Source organism: Sciurus carolinensis, unplaced genomic scaffold (assembly GCF_902686445.1).
Source record: "Sciurus carolinensis unplaced genomic scaffold, mSciCar1.2, whole genome shotgun sequence".
In the NCBI taxonomy this organism is placed as follows: domain Eukaryota; kingdom Metazoa; phylum Chordata; class Mammalia; order Rodentia; family Sciuridae; genus Sciurus; species Sciurus carolinensis.
The window spans coordinates 230,228-246,080 of NW_025920285.1; positions in this window are offsets into that span (position 1 = coordinate 230,228).

Sequence of the window (15,853 nt, forward strand, 5' to 3'; positions counted from 1 at the left end):
CCCCGTCAGTCTGAGCCCCTTAACCTATGTGACTATAAATAAAGGTTAAGATGGGGTCCTCCATCTTGTTGGAGGCCAGATTTGGTATGGCTCAATCCACCACACCCCCTACATTTTGAAAAGAGTATTGTCTCTTGTGTGTTTATTGATTAGATAAGTTTATTGGTAATTAATTGATTTATCACTGACACCATCCTCCAACAGTTAATCCTTCCCTCATCCATGCTGGATGTGGCTGAAACCCCCACAAAACTCCAATAACAGAATCCATCCACACCACAGTGGAAGAAATGTCAGAGAAGGAGTTCAGAATTTACAGAGTTAAACTGATTTGCAAAGTAAAGGAAGGTATAAGTAATGACATTCAAAAGGAAAATAAAGAAAGTGAAAGATCACTTCAATAAAGATGTAGATATTCTGAAAAAAAGCAGAAATCCTTGAAAAGAATAAAACAATAAACCAAATTAAAAATTCAATAGAAAGTATCACCAACAGACTAGACCACTTGGAAGACAGAACCTCAGACAATGTAGACAAAATTTATAATGTTTTATTTATTTATTATTTTGGGTGCTGGGGATCGAACCCAGGGCCTTGTGCTTACAAGGCAAGCTCTCTACCGACTGAGCTATCTCCTCAGCCCCCAAAATTTATAATCTTGAAAATAGGGTTCACCACAGAGAGCAGATGTTAAGAAACCATGAATAGAACTTCCAAGAACTATGTGATAACATTAAAAGAGCAAATTTCAGGCTTATCAGGATAGATGAAGGAGTGGAGATACAAACCAAAGTAATTCACAATCTTTTCAATGACATAATATCAGAATTTTTTCCAAATCTGAAGAATGAAATAGAAAATCATAGACAAGAGGCTTACAGGATCACAAATTGTACAAAATTATAACAGGCCCACATCAAGGTACGTTATAATAAAAATGTCTAGCTTACAGAATAAAGACAGAGTTTTAGAGGGTGTAAGAGAAAAATATGAGAATATGTATAGGGGGAAACCTATTCAGACCTCAGCTGGTTTCTCCTCAAAGATAGGAGGTCCTAGAGTAACATATTCCATGCTCTGAAGGAGAATGAATGCCATCCAAGAATCCTATATTCAGTAAAATTACATTTTGAATTGAAGATGAAATAAAAACCTTCAATGATAAACAACAGTTAAAAAATTCACAACTAGAAATCCTGCACTACATATATTCTCAGCAAAATAGTCCATGAAAATTAAATTTTTAAAAGTGAATACCAGAAAAGGGAGAAATTATACTAGAAGAATATCTATCAAAGGGGAAAGTAATTCAAATTAAAAATTAGTAATAAACCGTAATGTCCAGGAATACATATCATATTTCAATAATAAATTTGAATGTTAATGGCCTAAAGTCATCAACCAAAAGACAAAGACTGGCGCAAATTAGATTAAAAACAAGACCTAACTACATACTGTCTCCAAAATACTCACCTCAAAGGCAAAAAATAAGAGCACAGACCAAAGGTGAAAAGAAAGGAAAAAAAATCACATCACTCACATGAATTGCACAAACAAGCAGGGAATTTCTATCCTCATAAAGTGAACTTCAAGCCAAAGGTAACCAGAAGTGACAAAGAAGGACATTTTTTTTACTGCTTAGGTGAATTATACATCAACAAGACATAATCCTAAATATTTATGCTCCAAACAACGGAACTTCTATGCACATAAGACAATTTGAAAAATTCAAAAGACCGCAACACAATAATGCTAGGTGACTTTAACTTACCTCTTTCCCTACTGAAATATCCTCCAAACAAAAACTAAACAAATAAACTATAGAACTAAACAATATAATTAATAATTTAGGCTTAACAGTAATATACAGAACATTTCATCTATCAATGAGCAAACATAGTTTCTTCTTAGCAGCACCTGCATCCTTCTCTAAAACAGACTATATCATATGCCATAAAGCAACTCTTAGGAAATACACAAAATAGAGATAATGCCATCCATTCTGTCAGATTATAATGGAGTAAAATTAAATATCAATGATAGAATAAATAGTAGAAGTTGATCTATCACCTGGAGACTAAGTAATATGCATCTTAATGATGAATGGATAGCAGAAGAAATCAGGGATGAAATAAAAGAAAACACTTAGAGGTAAATGAGAATAGTGATTCAACCTATCAAATTATCAGGCACACTGAGATTTCAGTGCTATGAGGAAAGTTATTTGCATTGAACTCATTCATTAAAAGAATAGAAAGTCAATGAATAAATGACCTAAAATTACAACTCAAAGCCCTAACATTACAATTCAAAGAAGAATAAATCAAGACCAAAAGTAGTAGACAACAGGAAATAATTAAAATCAGCGGTGAAATAAATGACATTGAAAAACAAAAGAAACAATTAAAAAATTGACAAAACAAAAATTTGGTTCTTTGAAAAAATAAATATATTTGATAAATCCTTAGTACACTAAGAGAGAGAGAAAACTCAATTTACTAAAATTAGTGATGAAAAGGCAATATGACAGACACAACTAAACTAATGATGATAATCAGAAATTATTTTGCAAATTTATACTCCAATAAAATAGAAAATCTCCAAGACATCAACAAATTCTGGAGACATATGACCTACTCAAACTGAATCAGATCACATACATGATTTAACCTGATCAGTTTCAAGCAATGAAATAGAAAACACCATCAAATGCCTATGAAGAAAGAAAAGCCCAGGACCAGAATTCTCAGATGAGCTCTACAAGACCTTAAAGAAGAATTAACACAAATAACCATAATATTATTCCATGAAATAGAAAAGGAGGGAACCCTACCAAACTTGTTCTAGGAAGCTAGTATCACTTTGAGACCAAAAGCAGAAAAAGGCACATCAGGGAAAGAAAACTTCAGACATCATCCCTGATGAATGTAGATGCAACAATTCTCATTAAATTTGAGCAAATTGCATACAAAAACATATTAATAAGACATACCATGGTTAAGGGGAGGTTCTTCCCAAGGACACAAGGTTGATTCAACATACAGATATCAATTAATGTAAATTATCACATCAATAGACTTAAAGACAAGAATCACATTACTCTTTCAATAGATGCAGAATAAGCATTTGACAAAACACAACACACCTTCATATTCAAAACACTAGAAAAACTAGGATAGCAACAGTTTAAGAGCTATAGATGCTAAACCCAAGGCCAACATTATTCTACATGGAGAAAAATTGAAAGCATTCTCTTTAAGAACTGGAACAAGAGTAGGATACCCTCTTTCACCATATTTAGTGAATATCATTCTTGAAAGTCTAACCAGAGCAATTAGAAGAAAGAAATTAAAGGGATACAAAGAGGAATACAAGAACTTAAGCTATCACTATTTGCTGATGACATGATTCTACATTTACAAAAAACAAAAATTCTCACCAGATAATTTCTAGAACTAATAAATGAATTCAGCAACATAGCAGGATATAAAGTTAACACCCATCAATCAAATGCTTCCCACTCAATGAATCCACTGAAAGAAATTAGGAAAACTTCCCCATTCACAGCAGCCTCAAAAAATTTTTGGAATTAATCTAACAAAAGGTAAAAGACCTCTACAATGTAAACTACAAAACACTAAAAAAGAAAAGGAAAAAGACCACAGAAGATGGAAAAATCTTCCATGTTCTTGGATAAGCAGAATTAACATTGTTGAAATGGCCATACTATTAAAAGAGTTATACAGATTTAATGAAATCCCCATTAAAATTCCAATGACATTCTTCATAGAAATAGAAAAAGCAATCATGAAATTTATTTGGCTAATAAGAGACCAAAATGGCCAAAGCATTTCTCAGTGAGAAAAGTGAAGGAGGAGGCATCACAATACTGGATCTTAAATTATACTATAGAGTTATAGTATCAAAAATGGCATGGTATTGGCACCAAAACAGATATATAGAGCAGTTGTACAGAATAGAAGACAAAGAGACACACTCGCTTAAATACAGTAATCCCATACTAGAAAAAGGCTCCCAAAACATACACTGCAGAAAACTTATCCTGTTCAACAAATGGTGTGGGGAAACTGGAAGTTCATGTGTAGGCAAAATGAAATTGAACACCTATTTCTCACCTTGCACAAAAATGAACTCTAAGTGAATCAAGGACTTAGGCATTAGAATAGAGGCTCTGCACTTAATAGAAGAAAAAGCAGGTCAAAATGTCCATCATGCTGGTTTAGGAAATGACTTCTATAACAAGACTCTAAAAGCACAAGAAGTAAAACCAAGAATTAATAAATGGGATCGAATCAAACTAAAAAGCTTCTTCACAGTGAAGGGAACTATAGATAACATGAAGAGAGAGCCTACAGAATCAAGACAGTCTTCACCACATGCACCTCAAATAGAGCATTAATCTCCAGGATATATAAAGAACTCAAAAACTTAACACCAAAAACCCCACAAATAACCCAATCGATAAATGGACTCAGGAACTGAACAGACAATTCACAAAGAAATAAAAAAGATTAACAAATACATGAAAAACTGTTGAACATCCCCAGGAGATAGAGAAATGTGAATCAAACTACACCAAGATTCCACTTCCTACAGTCAGAATGTCAGTCCTCAAGAATACAAGCAAGATGTTGCACCTGCCCTGCAAATTCAGACACTGTACCTACCCCACAGATTCAGACCACCCTGCAGATTCAAATGCCCATGATGCATGCATGGATATCACTGCACCCACATGGATAGTGCTGTGTTTTGGCATCCCATCTACCAACAAGTGGAAGTCTCCATCTTGGAACACCACCCACCAGAGACTAGAAGTCCAATATTAAGGTACCTAGCTGCCACCACCAACAAAGGACATTGCCACTTCCACTTAGGGATGAAAGCCAGAACCTGAAAGAACATTACCAAGATCTCTGCAGGTTTGGTTACATCTGAGGTATCGATGCTAGGTGTGATAATAGCCACCATCTTATTGTAGAGGCAGGAGAGAGCCTTGCAAGTGGTCGGTAGGCTGGAAGAGGGTGTGAGGGCATCTTGAGCCAAGCTCACCCAGCCAACAAGCCCAGCACCCACTGGGATCCCAGAGACAAATCAGGCAGCACTTGCTGGGATCCAACATCAGCCTGGTCCACAACTTTCCTCCCAATACAGCATCCCTTGATTATCTGATCCCACTGTTTTGGCAATCAACAGGGACCTTTGGCTCCTCAATTCCCAGTCTCCCAACCACCCCTACCACCAGCAGGGCTCAGCACTGGTAACTACATGGCTGGCCCACAGCTCTCAATGCCTGGTCCTGATCTGCCCCCTACAAAACTGTTTTTCTCAACAGGTGCACAGATCCTGTGTTCAGTCCCTAGGACCTCCAGGGAGAGAGTCCCTGATTGGGAAATCAAAAAGGTGGGGGCAGGAGAGATACAATTTAGAGACTAAATTAGTGACCAGGAACTGTGAGGTCCACAAGTGTGGTAAGGTGGCAAAGACCAGGCTCTTGCATCACATGGTGGGCCTCAAAAGAGAGTCCTGGGATGCAGTCTTCCAGTGGGTACAGGAAATTGCTATATTCCACTTCCAGGAGTCCCACCTCCACGTCTAATCCTTCCACCTTAATCTTTCACCATCCTGAGGGTGCAGTTATCAGAAAAGTTCAGACAAACACACCTATCAGATAAGAAGGAAAGCAGAAAATATATTAATGACCAACAGTTAATGATTCAACAATTGAATATATTAATGTTCAATTTTCCTTAAGACTCTTTATCCCCTATTTTTCTTTTTTTTTTTTTCATTGTATGCTCTCACATCCCAATATTTTTGAAATGAAGTACTGTTCCTGCATCAGGCTACTGAGGTCTGGGAAGTTTGAATACTATATTACAGTTTTGTTGTAGAATCTTTTATTTTTTTACATTTTTTATTTTCTTTTTCATTTCTTCTTTTTTACTTGTTCTATTTTCCTTTTATATATCTATTTCCCCAGAGTATCTTTCTTGCTTTTCTCCTGATGAAAACCAACTTCTTTTGATTCCTCTTTCACTCATCCTATGATCTAACACTCCTATATTTTCACCTGTGACTTCATTAACATCACATCCTACACCTTTCTCCTGTTCTCTGTTCACCATTAAAAATTGTAGACCTTATTGAAAAACTAATATTTATGTTGTAGATAAAAATCAAACACATCATCTCTGTTTATTGCAACAAATCTATCAATGTCTTAATAGGAGTTATTTGGCTTAAGAATGCATTCTATTTGCATTGGGTGCTGTTAATATTGATCTGCCCCTTAAAGGCAAAGTATTGGAACCCTGCAGGGACACTATAAATCTCTAGGGTGAAAACTGTAATATCTTGGATCTGCACTGCTACAGGGGAAGACTCATAAACAGCATGAAAAAACAAGGGAAGAGAGCAATCCCAAACAAAGCAAGATGCTATATTAATAGAATACATTGGCAGAACAAAAGAAATGTCAAAGGAGTTCAAATATAAATAATTAGAATGATCTGTAAAATAAAGGATGATATAAGAGAGCAAATGCAGGTAACAGATCACTTCAATAAAGAGTTAAAAGAGCAACTGAAGGAAGTAAAAAATTACTTCAACAAAGAGATAGAGATTCTGAAAACAAACAAACATAAATCCTTGAAATGAAGGAAAAAATAAATCAAATCAAAAACTCAATAGAAATCACCACCGACAGACTAGATCGCTGTCTCAGTCAATGAAGAAAAGATATTTAATATTGAAAATAAAGTTGACCACACAGAGAAGATGTTAAGAAATCATGAACAGAACCTTCAAGAATTATGGGACATTATGAAAAGACCAACTTTAAGAGCTATTTGAACAGAGGTAGGCACAGGGATACAAACCAAAGAAATGAACAATCTATTCAATGGAATAATATCAGAAAATTTCCCAAACCTAAAGAACAAGATTGAAAATCAAATATGAGAGACTTACAGGACACCAAATGTACAGAATTACAACAGATCCACACCAATGCATGTTATAATAAAAATACCCAACACACAAAAATAAACATAGAATTTTAAAGACCATGAAAGAAAAGTTCAGATTACATATAGAGGGAAATCAAAATAAAGCCAGCAGATTTCTCAGTCTAGACCCTAAAAGTTAGGGAGGGCCTGGAAAATATATATCAAGCTCTGAAAGAAAATGGATGCCAACCAAGAACTTGTACAATAACCTTTAGATTTGATGATGAAATAAAATCCTTCCATGATAGCAAAAGTTAAAATAATTTAAAAATAGAAAGCCTGGACTTTAGAATATTCTCAGCAAAATATTCCATGAGGAGGAAATGAAAGACAACAATGAAAGTCAGCAAATGGAGGAGCTATACTAAAGAAAAAGCCAATCAAAGGAGAAACCAAGTCAAGTTAAAAAACAAAAATGAGTCCAAATGACTGGGAATACAAATCACATCACAATAATAACCCTGAATGTTAATGGACTACTTATTAATCAATAGACATGGACAGGCAGATAAGATTTTGAAAAAAGACAAAACAACATGCTGCCTTTGAGAGCTCATCTCATGGGAAAAGACATCCACAGACTGAAGATGAAAGGATGGGAAAAACATATCATGCACACAGACTAAGTAAAAATGCAGGAGTTTTCATTCTCATATCTGATAAAGTGCCCTTCAAGCCAGAATTAGAAGGGATAGGAAGGACATTTCATGCTGCTTAAGGGAATCATAAATCAATAAGACATAACAATCATAAATATTTATGCCCCAAACAATGGAGCATCCATGTACGTCAAACAAACCCTTCTTGATTTCAGGAATCAAACCACAACACAATAATACTGAGTGACTTTAGCACACCTCTGTCACCATTGGATGGATCTTCCAAAAAAAAAAAAAAAACTAAACAAAGAAACCATAGATCTCAATACAATCAATAATTTAGACTTAACAGACACATATAGAATATCCATTCATCAATTAGTGAATACATTTTCTTCTCAGAGCACATGGATTTTTCCCTAAAATAGACCATATGTTATGCCACAAAGCAACTGTTAGTAAATACAAAAACAGAGATACTACCTTGCATTCTATCAAGTCAAAATGGAATAAAATTAGAAATCAATGATAAAAGAAGAAATAGAAACTACTCCAAACCTTGGAGACTAAATAATAAGCTATGCATGAATAGCAGAAGATATCAGGAAGGAGATAAAAAATTTATAAGAGGTAAATGAGAATATGAATGGTACATTTGGAAATCTCCGGATACTATGAAAGCTGTACTAAAAGAAAAGTTTATTGCATTGAACTCATTCATTAAAATAATAAAAAGTCAACTGAATGACCTAATATTACATCTCAAATTCCTAGAAAAGGAAGAATAGATCAATTCCAAAAGTATTAGAATAGGAAATGATTAAAATCTGAGCTGAAACCAAAGAAATTGGAACAAAAGAAATAAATGAAAAAATTGACAAAACAAAAAGTCAGTTCTTTGAAAAAATAAAATAAAATCAATAAACTCTTAGCCACACTGATGAAGAGAAGGAGGGAGAAAACTCAAATTACTAATGTTCATAACAAAAAAGGAAATATCATGACAGATACTTTGAAATACAAAACATCGTTAGAATTTATTTTGAAAATGTACACTCCCAAAAAATAGAAAATCTCAAAAAGACATGGACAAATTTATAGACATTTTTCCCTCCCAGACTGATCAACAGATCAATTTCAAGCAATGAAATAGAAGACATCTAAAGCTTACCAATCAAGAAAAGCCCAAGACCATTCAGACTGTCAGCAAAGTTCTACAAGACCTTCAAAGAAGAATAGCAATCCTCCTCAAATATTCTATGTAATAGAAAAGGAGGGAACCCTTCCAAACTCATTCTATGAAGCTAGTTAGTATCACCCTTATACTTAAACCAGACAAAGACACATCAAGGAAAGAAAACTTCAGACTAATATCCCTGATGAACATCAATGCAAAATTTCCTAACAAAATTCTGGCAAATCACATAAAAAACCATATTAAAAACATAGTGTACCATGACCAGGTGATTTTCATCACAAAATGCAAGGATGGTTCAACATCTGCAGAACAAAAACTGCCATTGATTATGACAATAGACTTAAAGTTAAGAATTATATGATCATTTCAATAGATGCAGGAAAAGCATTTCATAGAACACAGCACCCCTTCATGTTCAAAACACTAGAAAAAACAGGGATAGTAGGATCATACCTCAATATTGTAAAGGTTATCTATGCTAAGCACAAGACCAACATTATTCTAAATGGAGAAAAATTGAAATATTTTCTTTAAAATCTGGAACAAGACAGGAGTACCCTCTTTCACCACTTATATTCAACATAGTCTTTAAAACTCTAGCCAGAACAATTAGACAGATACAGATGAAGGAAATTAAAGGGATAGGAATAGTAAAAGAAGAATTCAAACTATCACTATTTGCTGATGATATGATTTTATCATTAGAGGATTCAAAAAATCCCACCAGAAAACTAATAAATGAATTCAGCAAAGTGGCAGGATATAAAATCAAAACCCATAAATCTAATGCATTTCTATTCTTCAGTGATGAATCATTTGAAAGGGAAATTAGGAAAACGTTCCCATTCATAATGGCCTCAAAAAAATACTTGGGAATCAATCTAACAAAAGAGGTAAAATACCTCTACAATGAAAACTCTGCAGTACACTAAAGAAAGAAATTAGTGAAAAACTTAGAATACGGAAGATTTTCCCATGTTCTCCAATAGGCAAAATTAATATTGTCAAAATGGCCATACTACCAAAAGCACTATACTGATTCAATTAAATTACAATTAAAGTCCCAATGATGTACCTCATAGAAATAGAGAAATCAATCTTGAAATTCATCTGGAAAAATAAGAGACCCAGAAGAGTCAAAGAGATCATTAGCAGGAAGAGTGAAGCAGGAGATATCACAATACTAGACCTTAAACTATTCTACAGAGCAATAGTAACAAAAATGGCATGGTATAGACACCAAAATGGACAGGTAGACCAATGGTACAGAATGGAGAACACAGAGACAAACCTGCATAAATACAGCTATCTCATACTCAACAAATGTACCAATAACATACAATGGAAAAAAGATAGCCTCTTCAAGAAATGGTGCTTGGAAAACTGGAAATCCATATGCAGTGAAATGAAATTAAACCCCTATTTCTCACCCTGCACAGAATTCAACTCAAAATGAATCAAGGACCTAGGAATTATACCTGAGGTTCTGCACCAAATAGAAGAAAAAGTAGGCCCAAATCTTCATCATGTTGGCTTAGGACAAGATTTCCTTAATGAGACTCTTAAAACACAAGAAATAAAATTAAGAAATAATAAGTGGAATGAATAGAAGCTAAAAAGTTTTTTCTCAGCAAAGGAAACAATCAATAACAAGAATAGAAAGCCTACAGAATGCACTTCAGATAGAGCACTAATCTCCAGAATTTAAAAAGAACTAAAAAAGTAACACCAAAAAACCCCCAAATAACCAAAATAGCAAATGGTCTAAGGAACTCAGCACACACTTCATAGAAGTGTTCAATATCTCTATTAATTAGAGAAATGCAAATTGAAACTACTCTACCATGTCATCTCACTCCAGTCAGAATGGCAATGATTAAGAATACAAGCAACAATATGTGTTGGCAAGGATGTGGGGAAAAAGGTACACTCTTACATTGTTGGTGTGAATGAAAATTAATGCAACAGCTCTGGAAGGCAGCCTGGAGATTCCTCAGAAATCTTGAAATGGAACCACCATTCAACCAAGATATCCCACTTCTCATAATCAGCATACTACAGTGATGAAGGTATATCAATGTTTATAGCACCTTAATTCACAACAACTAAATTGTTGAACAGACCTAGATGTTCTTCAATAGATGACTGGATAAAGAAACTATGATGTATATAATGTCATAGATGTAATGGAATATTAATCAGTCTTAAATAAGAATAAAAGTATAGCATTTGCAGGTAAATGGATGGAGTTGGTGAATATCATGCTAAGTGTGATAAGCTAATCCCCAAAAAACAAAGACCAAATGTTTTCTCTGATAAGTGGATGCTCACACATCACATGGAGATGCGGAGGGTGAAGGGAAGAATGGAGGAACTTTGGATTGGGCAGAGGGGAATGAGGGAGGGGAGGGGACAGGGAGGTGGGAAAGAAGGTGGAATGAGGCAGATATCTTTACCTGAGGTACATGTGTGATTGATTGCACAGATGGTGTGACTCTACACCCTGTACAGCCAGGGAAATGAAAAGTTGTACTCCATTTGTGTATAGTGAATTGAAATTTATGCTGCTGTCATGTATAACTAAATAGAACAAATTTTTAAAAAAGATACAAGCAGCAATGAATGTTGGCAATGATGTGGGGGAAAATGTTCAGTCACACATTGCTGATGGGACTGCAAATTAATGCAGCCACTCTGGAAGTAAATATGGAGTTTCCTCAGAAAACTTGAAATGGAACCATGTTTTGACTCAGTCATCCCACTCCTAGGTTTATACACAAAAGACTTAAAATCAGCATACTATAGTGACACAGCCACATCAATATGTATAGCTGCTCAATTCACAATAGCTAAGCTATGGAATCAACCTGGGTGTCCTTCAATACATGAATGGATAAAGAAAATATGACATATATACACAATGGAATATTACTCAGTCATAAAGAAGAATGAAATTATGGCATTTGCCAGTAAATGGATGGAACTGGAGACTATCATGTTAAGTGAAAGAAGCCAATTCAGGAAACCAAAGGTCAAATGTTCTCTATGATATATGGATGCTAAATTTCAATAATCAGGGCAAGGGTGCAGTGAAGAATAAAAGTTCTATGGATTAGACAAAGGGGAATGAAGGGAAGAGGGAGATGGACATAAGAAAGATAGAATCAATCAAACATAACTTTCAAATGTTCATACATGAACACAAAAGCAGTGTAACTCCACATTTTTACAAACACAAAAATAGGAAGTTACTCTATGTGCATATATGATATTTCTAAATACATTCTACTGTCATGTATAATTAAAAAGAACAAAAAAATTAAAAATAAAAGAAGCAGAGTAGTTCTATTAATGTAACTTAAGATGTACAGTTGTGTTAACCACACCAAAAGTAAGCAAATCAGGAGGAAAGAAAGGAAGGATTCTAGTCATAAATGCTTGAAAACTAACAAAAGAGACTGACCATGACAACTCCAACCACTGAGAACTATAGCCATGATAACTCCCACCACAGCTTCACTCTATAAAAATGACCAGGGGGGCTAAATTGCCCAGTATTCTATCCAGATATCATAAATAACTAATGTGAGCAAATAGGGTAAGGTCTTCAATCAGGTCAATATAAGGAAAAGAATGGCTCCTTGCAGCTCAGCATATAAGACAATAATTCCCAGAGATCTGGGCCTTGAGTGCCTCTCTCGTGGTTGGTCCACTCTGCTCTACCTAATGGAGAGCTACTTCCATCTTCACCTCAATAAATCTGTACACTGCCTCTTTTTTGTGAATGTCTTGATCAATTCTTTCGTTGGAACACCAAGGACCTGGACCCCATCTGGAAACCCTGATGATAACAGTTTGTTCTTTCTCTATCCTCTATCCCGTAATGTTAGGGTTCTTTCTTGGGAGAGCACTCTCTCTCTCTCTCTCTCCCTCTCTCTTTCTTTCATTTCTTCTCCTTTTTTTTTAAATTTATTTTTATTGTACACAAATGGGATACATGTTGTTTCTGTTTGTACATGGAGTAACAGCATAACATTTGCATATTCATACATTTACATAGAGTAATGATGTTTGATTCATTCCATTATTTTTCTCTTTCCCCCCCACCTCTCCAACCTCTCTTTTTCCTCTATACAGTCCCTCCTTCCTCCATTCTTGCCCCTCCCACCCCCCATTATTCGTCATCATTGGCTTATCAGTGAGATCATTTGTCTTTGGATTTTTGAGATTGGCTTATCTCACTTAACATGATATTCTCCAATTTCATCCATTTACCTGCAAATGCCATAATTTTATTATTCTTTATAGCTGAGTAATATTTCATTATATATATATATATATATATATATATATATATATATATATATCACAGTTTCTTTATCCATTCATCAATTGAAGGGCATCTAGGTTGGTTCCACAGTCTGACTATTGTGAATTGAGCAGCTATGAACGTTGATGTGGCTGTATCTCTGTAGTATGCTGATTTTAAGTCCTTTGGGTATAGGCCGAGGAGTGGGATAGCTGGGTCAAATGGAAGGTCCATTCCAAGTTTTCTAAGGAATCTCCATACTGCTTTCCAGAGTGGCTGCACTAATTTGCAGCCCCACCAGCAATGTATGAGTGTACCTTTTTCCCCACATCATCTCCAACACCTATTGTTACTTGTATTCTTCATAATCGCCATTCTGATTGGGGTGAGATGGAATCATAGGGTGGTTTTGATTTCCATTTCTCTTATTACTAGAGATGTTGAACATTTTTTCATATGTTTGTTGATTGCTTATAGATCTTCTTCTGTGAAGTGTCTGTTCATATCCTTGGCCCATTTGTCGACTGGATTATTTGTATTTTAAGTGTAGAGTTTTTTGAGTTCTTTATATGTTCTGGAAATTAATGCTCTATCTGAAGTATGAGTGGCAAAGATTTTCTACCACTCTGTAGGCTCTCTCTTCACATTACTGATAGTTTCCTTTGCTGAGAGAAAGCTATTTAGTTTGAATCTATCCCAGTTGTTGATTCTTGCTTTTATTTCTTGTGCTATGGGAGTACCGTTAAGGAAGTCAGATCCTAAGCTAACATGTTGACGAATTGAACCTACTTTTTCTTCTATAAGAAGCAGGGTCTCTGGTCTGATTCTGAGGTCCTTGATCCATTTTGAATTGAGTTTTGTGCAGGGTGAGAGATAGGGGTTTATTTTCATTCTGCTGCATATGTATTTCCAGTTTTCCCAGCACCATTTGTTGAAGAGGCTATCTTTTCTCCATTGCATATTTTTGGCCCTTTTGTCTAGTATGAGAAAATTGTATTATTTGGGTTTGTGTCTGGGTCCTCTATTCTGTACCATTGGTCTACCTGTCTATTTTGTTACCAATACCATGCCGTTTTGTTACTATTGGTTTGTAGTAGAGTTGAAGATCTGGTATTGAGATACCCCCTGCTTCACTCTTTCTGCCAAGGATTGCTTTAGCTATTCTGGGTTTCTTGTTCTTCCAGACAAATTTCAAAATTGCTTGTTCTATTTCTGCAAGGTACATCATTGGGATTTTAATTGGAATTGCATTGAATCTGTATAACACTTTTGGTAGTATGGCCATTTTGACAATATTAATTCTGCCTGTCCAAGAACATGGGAGATCTTTCCATCTTCTAAGGTTTTGTTTAATTTCTTTCTTTAGTGTTCTGTAGAGGTCTTTCACCTCTTTTGTGAGATTGATTCTCTAGTATTTCATTTTTTTCGAGGCTATTGTGAATGGGGTAGTTTTTCTAACTTCTCTTTCAAAAGATTCATCACTTATGTATAAAAATGCATTAGATTTATGAGCATTGATCTTGTATCCTGCTACTTTACTGAATTCACTTATGAGTTCTAAAAGTTTTCTGGTGGACTTTCCGGGTTCCTCTAAATATATAATCGTATCATCAGCGAACAGGAATAGTTTGAGTTCTTCTTTTCCTATTCGTATCCCTTTAATTCTTTGGTTTGTCTAATTGCTCTTGCTAGTGTTTCAAGGGTGATATTGAAATGAAGTGGTGAAAGAGAGCATCCCTACCTTGTTCCAGATTTTAGGGGGAATGCTTTCAGTTTTTCACCATTTACAATGATATTGGCCATGGGTTTAGCATAGATGGCCTTTATAATGTTAAGGGAATGTTACCACTATTCTTATTTTTTCTGGTGGTTTGAGCATGAAGAGATGCTGTATTTTATCAAACACTTTTTCTGCATCTATCGAAATAATCATGTGATTCTTAACTGTAAGTCTGTTGATATGGTGAATGACATTTATTGATTTCTGGATGTTGAACCAACCTTGCATCCCTGGGATAAAACCCACTTGATCGTGGTGTACTCTTTTTTTTTTTTTTTTAATAGGGGGAAAAAAAGTATTTTTATTTTCTGTGATTGGATCCAAAAACATATTCCAGTAGAATAGTCCTTGATGAGAGCTACTCTTTACACAAAAATGAAAGTATTATTTTGTGAAATTACAACTGTATAAGCCAATTTTTCTTAAGTATCATGCAGAGTTAATTGACTTCCAGTAACCTAAATTATGTTGTTCCCTTACAGTTCAATTTAAAATTGTTGAACAGAGAAATTTAGAAATGCTTAGAATGAAAACATTAGGCATAAAATAGAGTGCAATGTTACATTATAGCAATCCTAAATAGATTATAACCAATGCCAGTTATAGCTGTGAGTGTAAAACACAATTATCTATATTCATTCACTCATTTCAAAGAGTCATTCATATCAAGTAAACAATCACACTCTTGAGTTTTTACCACCAAAGATACCTTATTTGAATAACTCTTGATAGCCTTTCATTTTCAAAGGTTTAAGAAAACTATTAGATGACATTTATGGAATTATTTCAAAAGGACCATTTCCATATTAATATTTTTCCTCTTCTTTTGATAAATACAGGAATATTGAGATGTATTTTTTTAGGTTGAATGAACACAGCTAGTTGGCTGAGGCCTAAACTGAACTTGAGGTTGAAACTATGTGTGTCACACCTTCA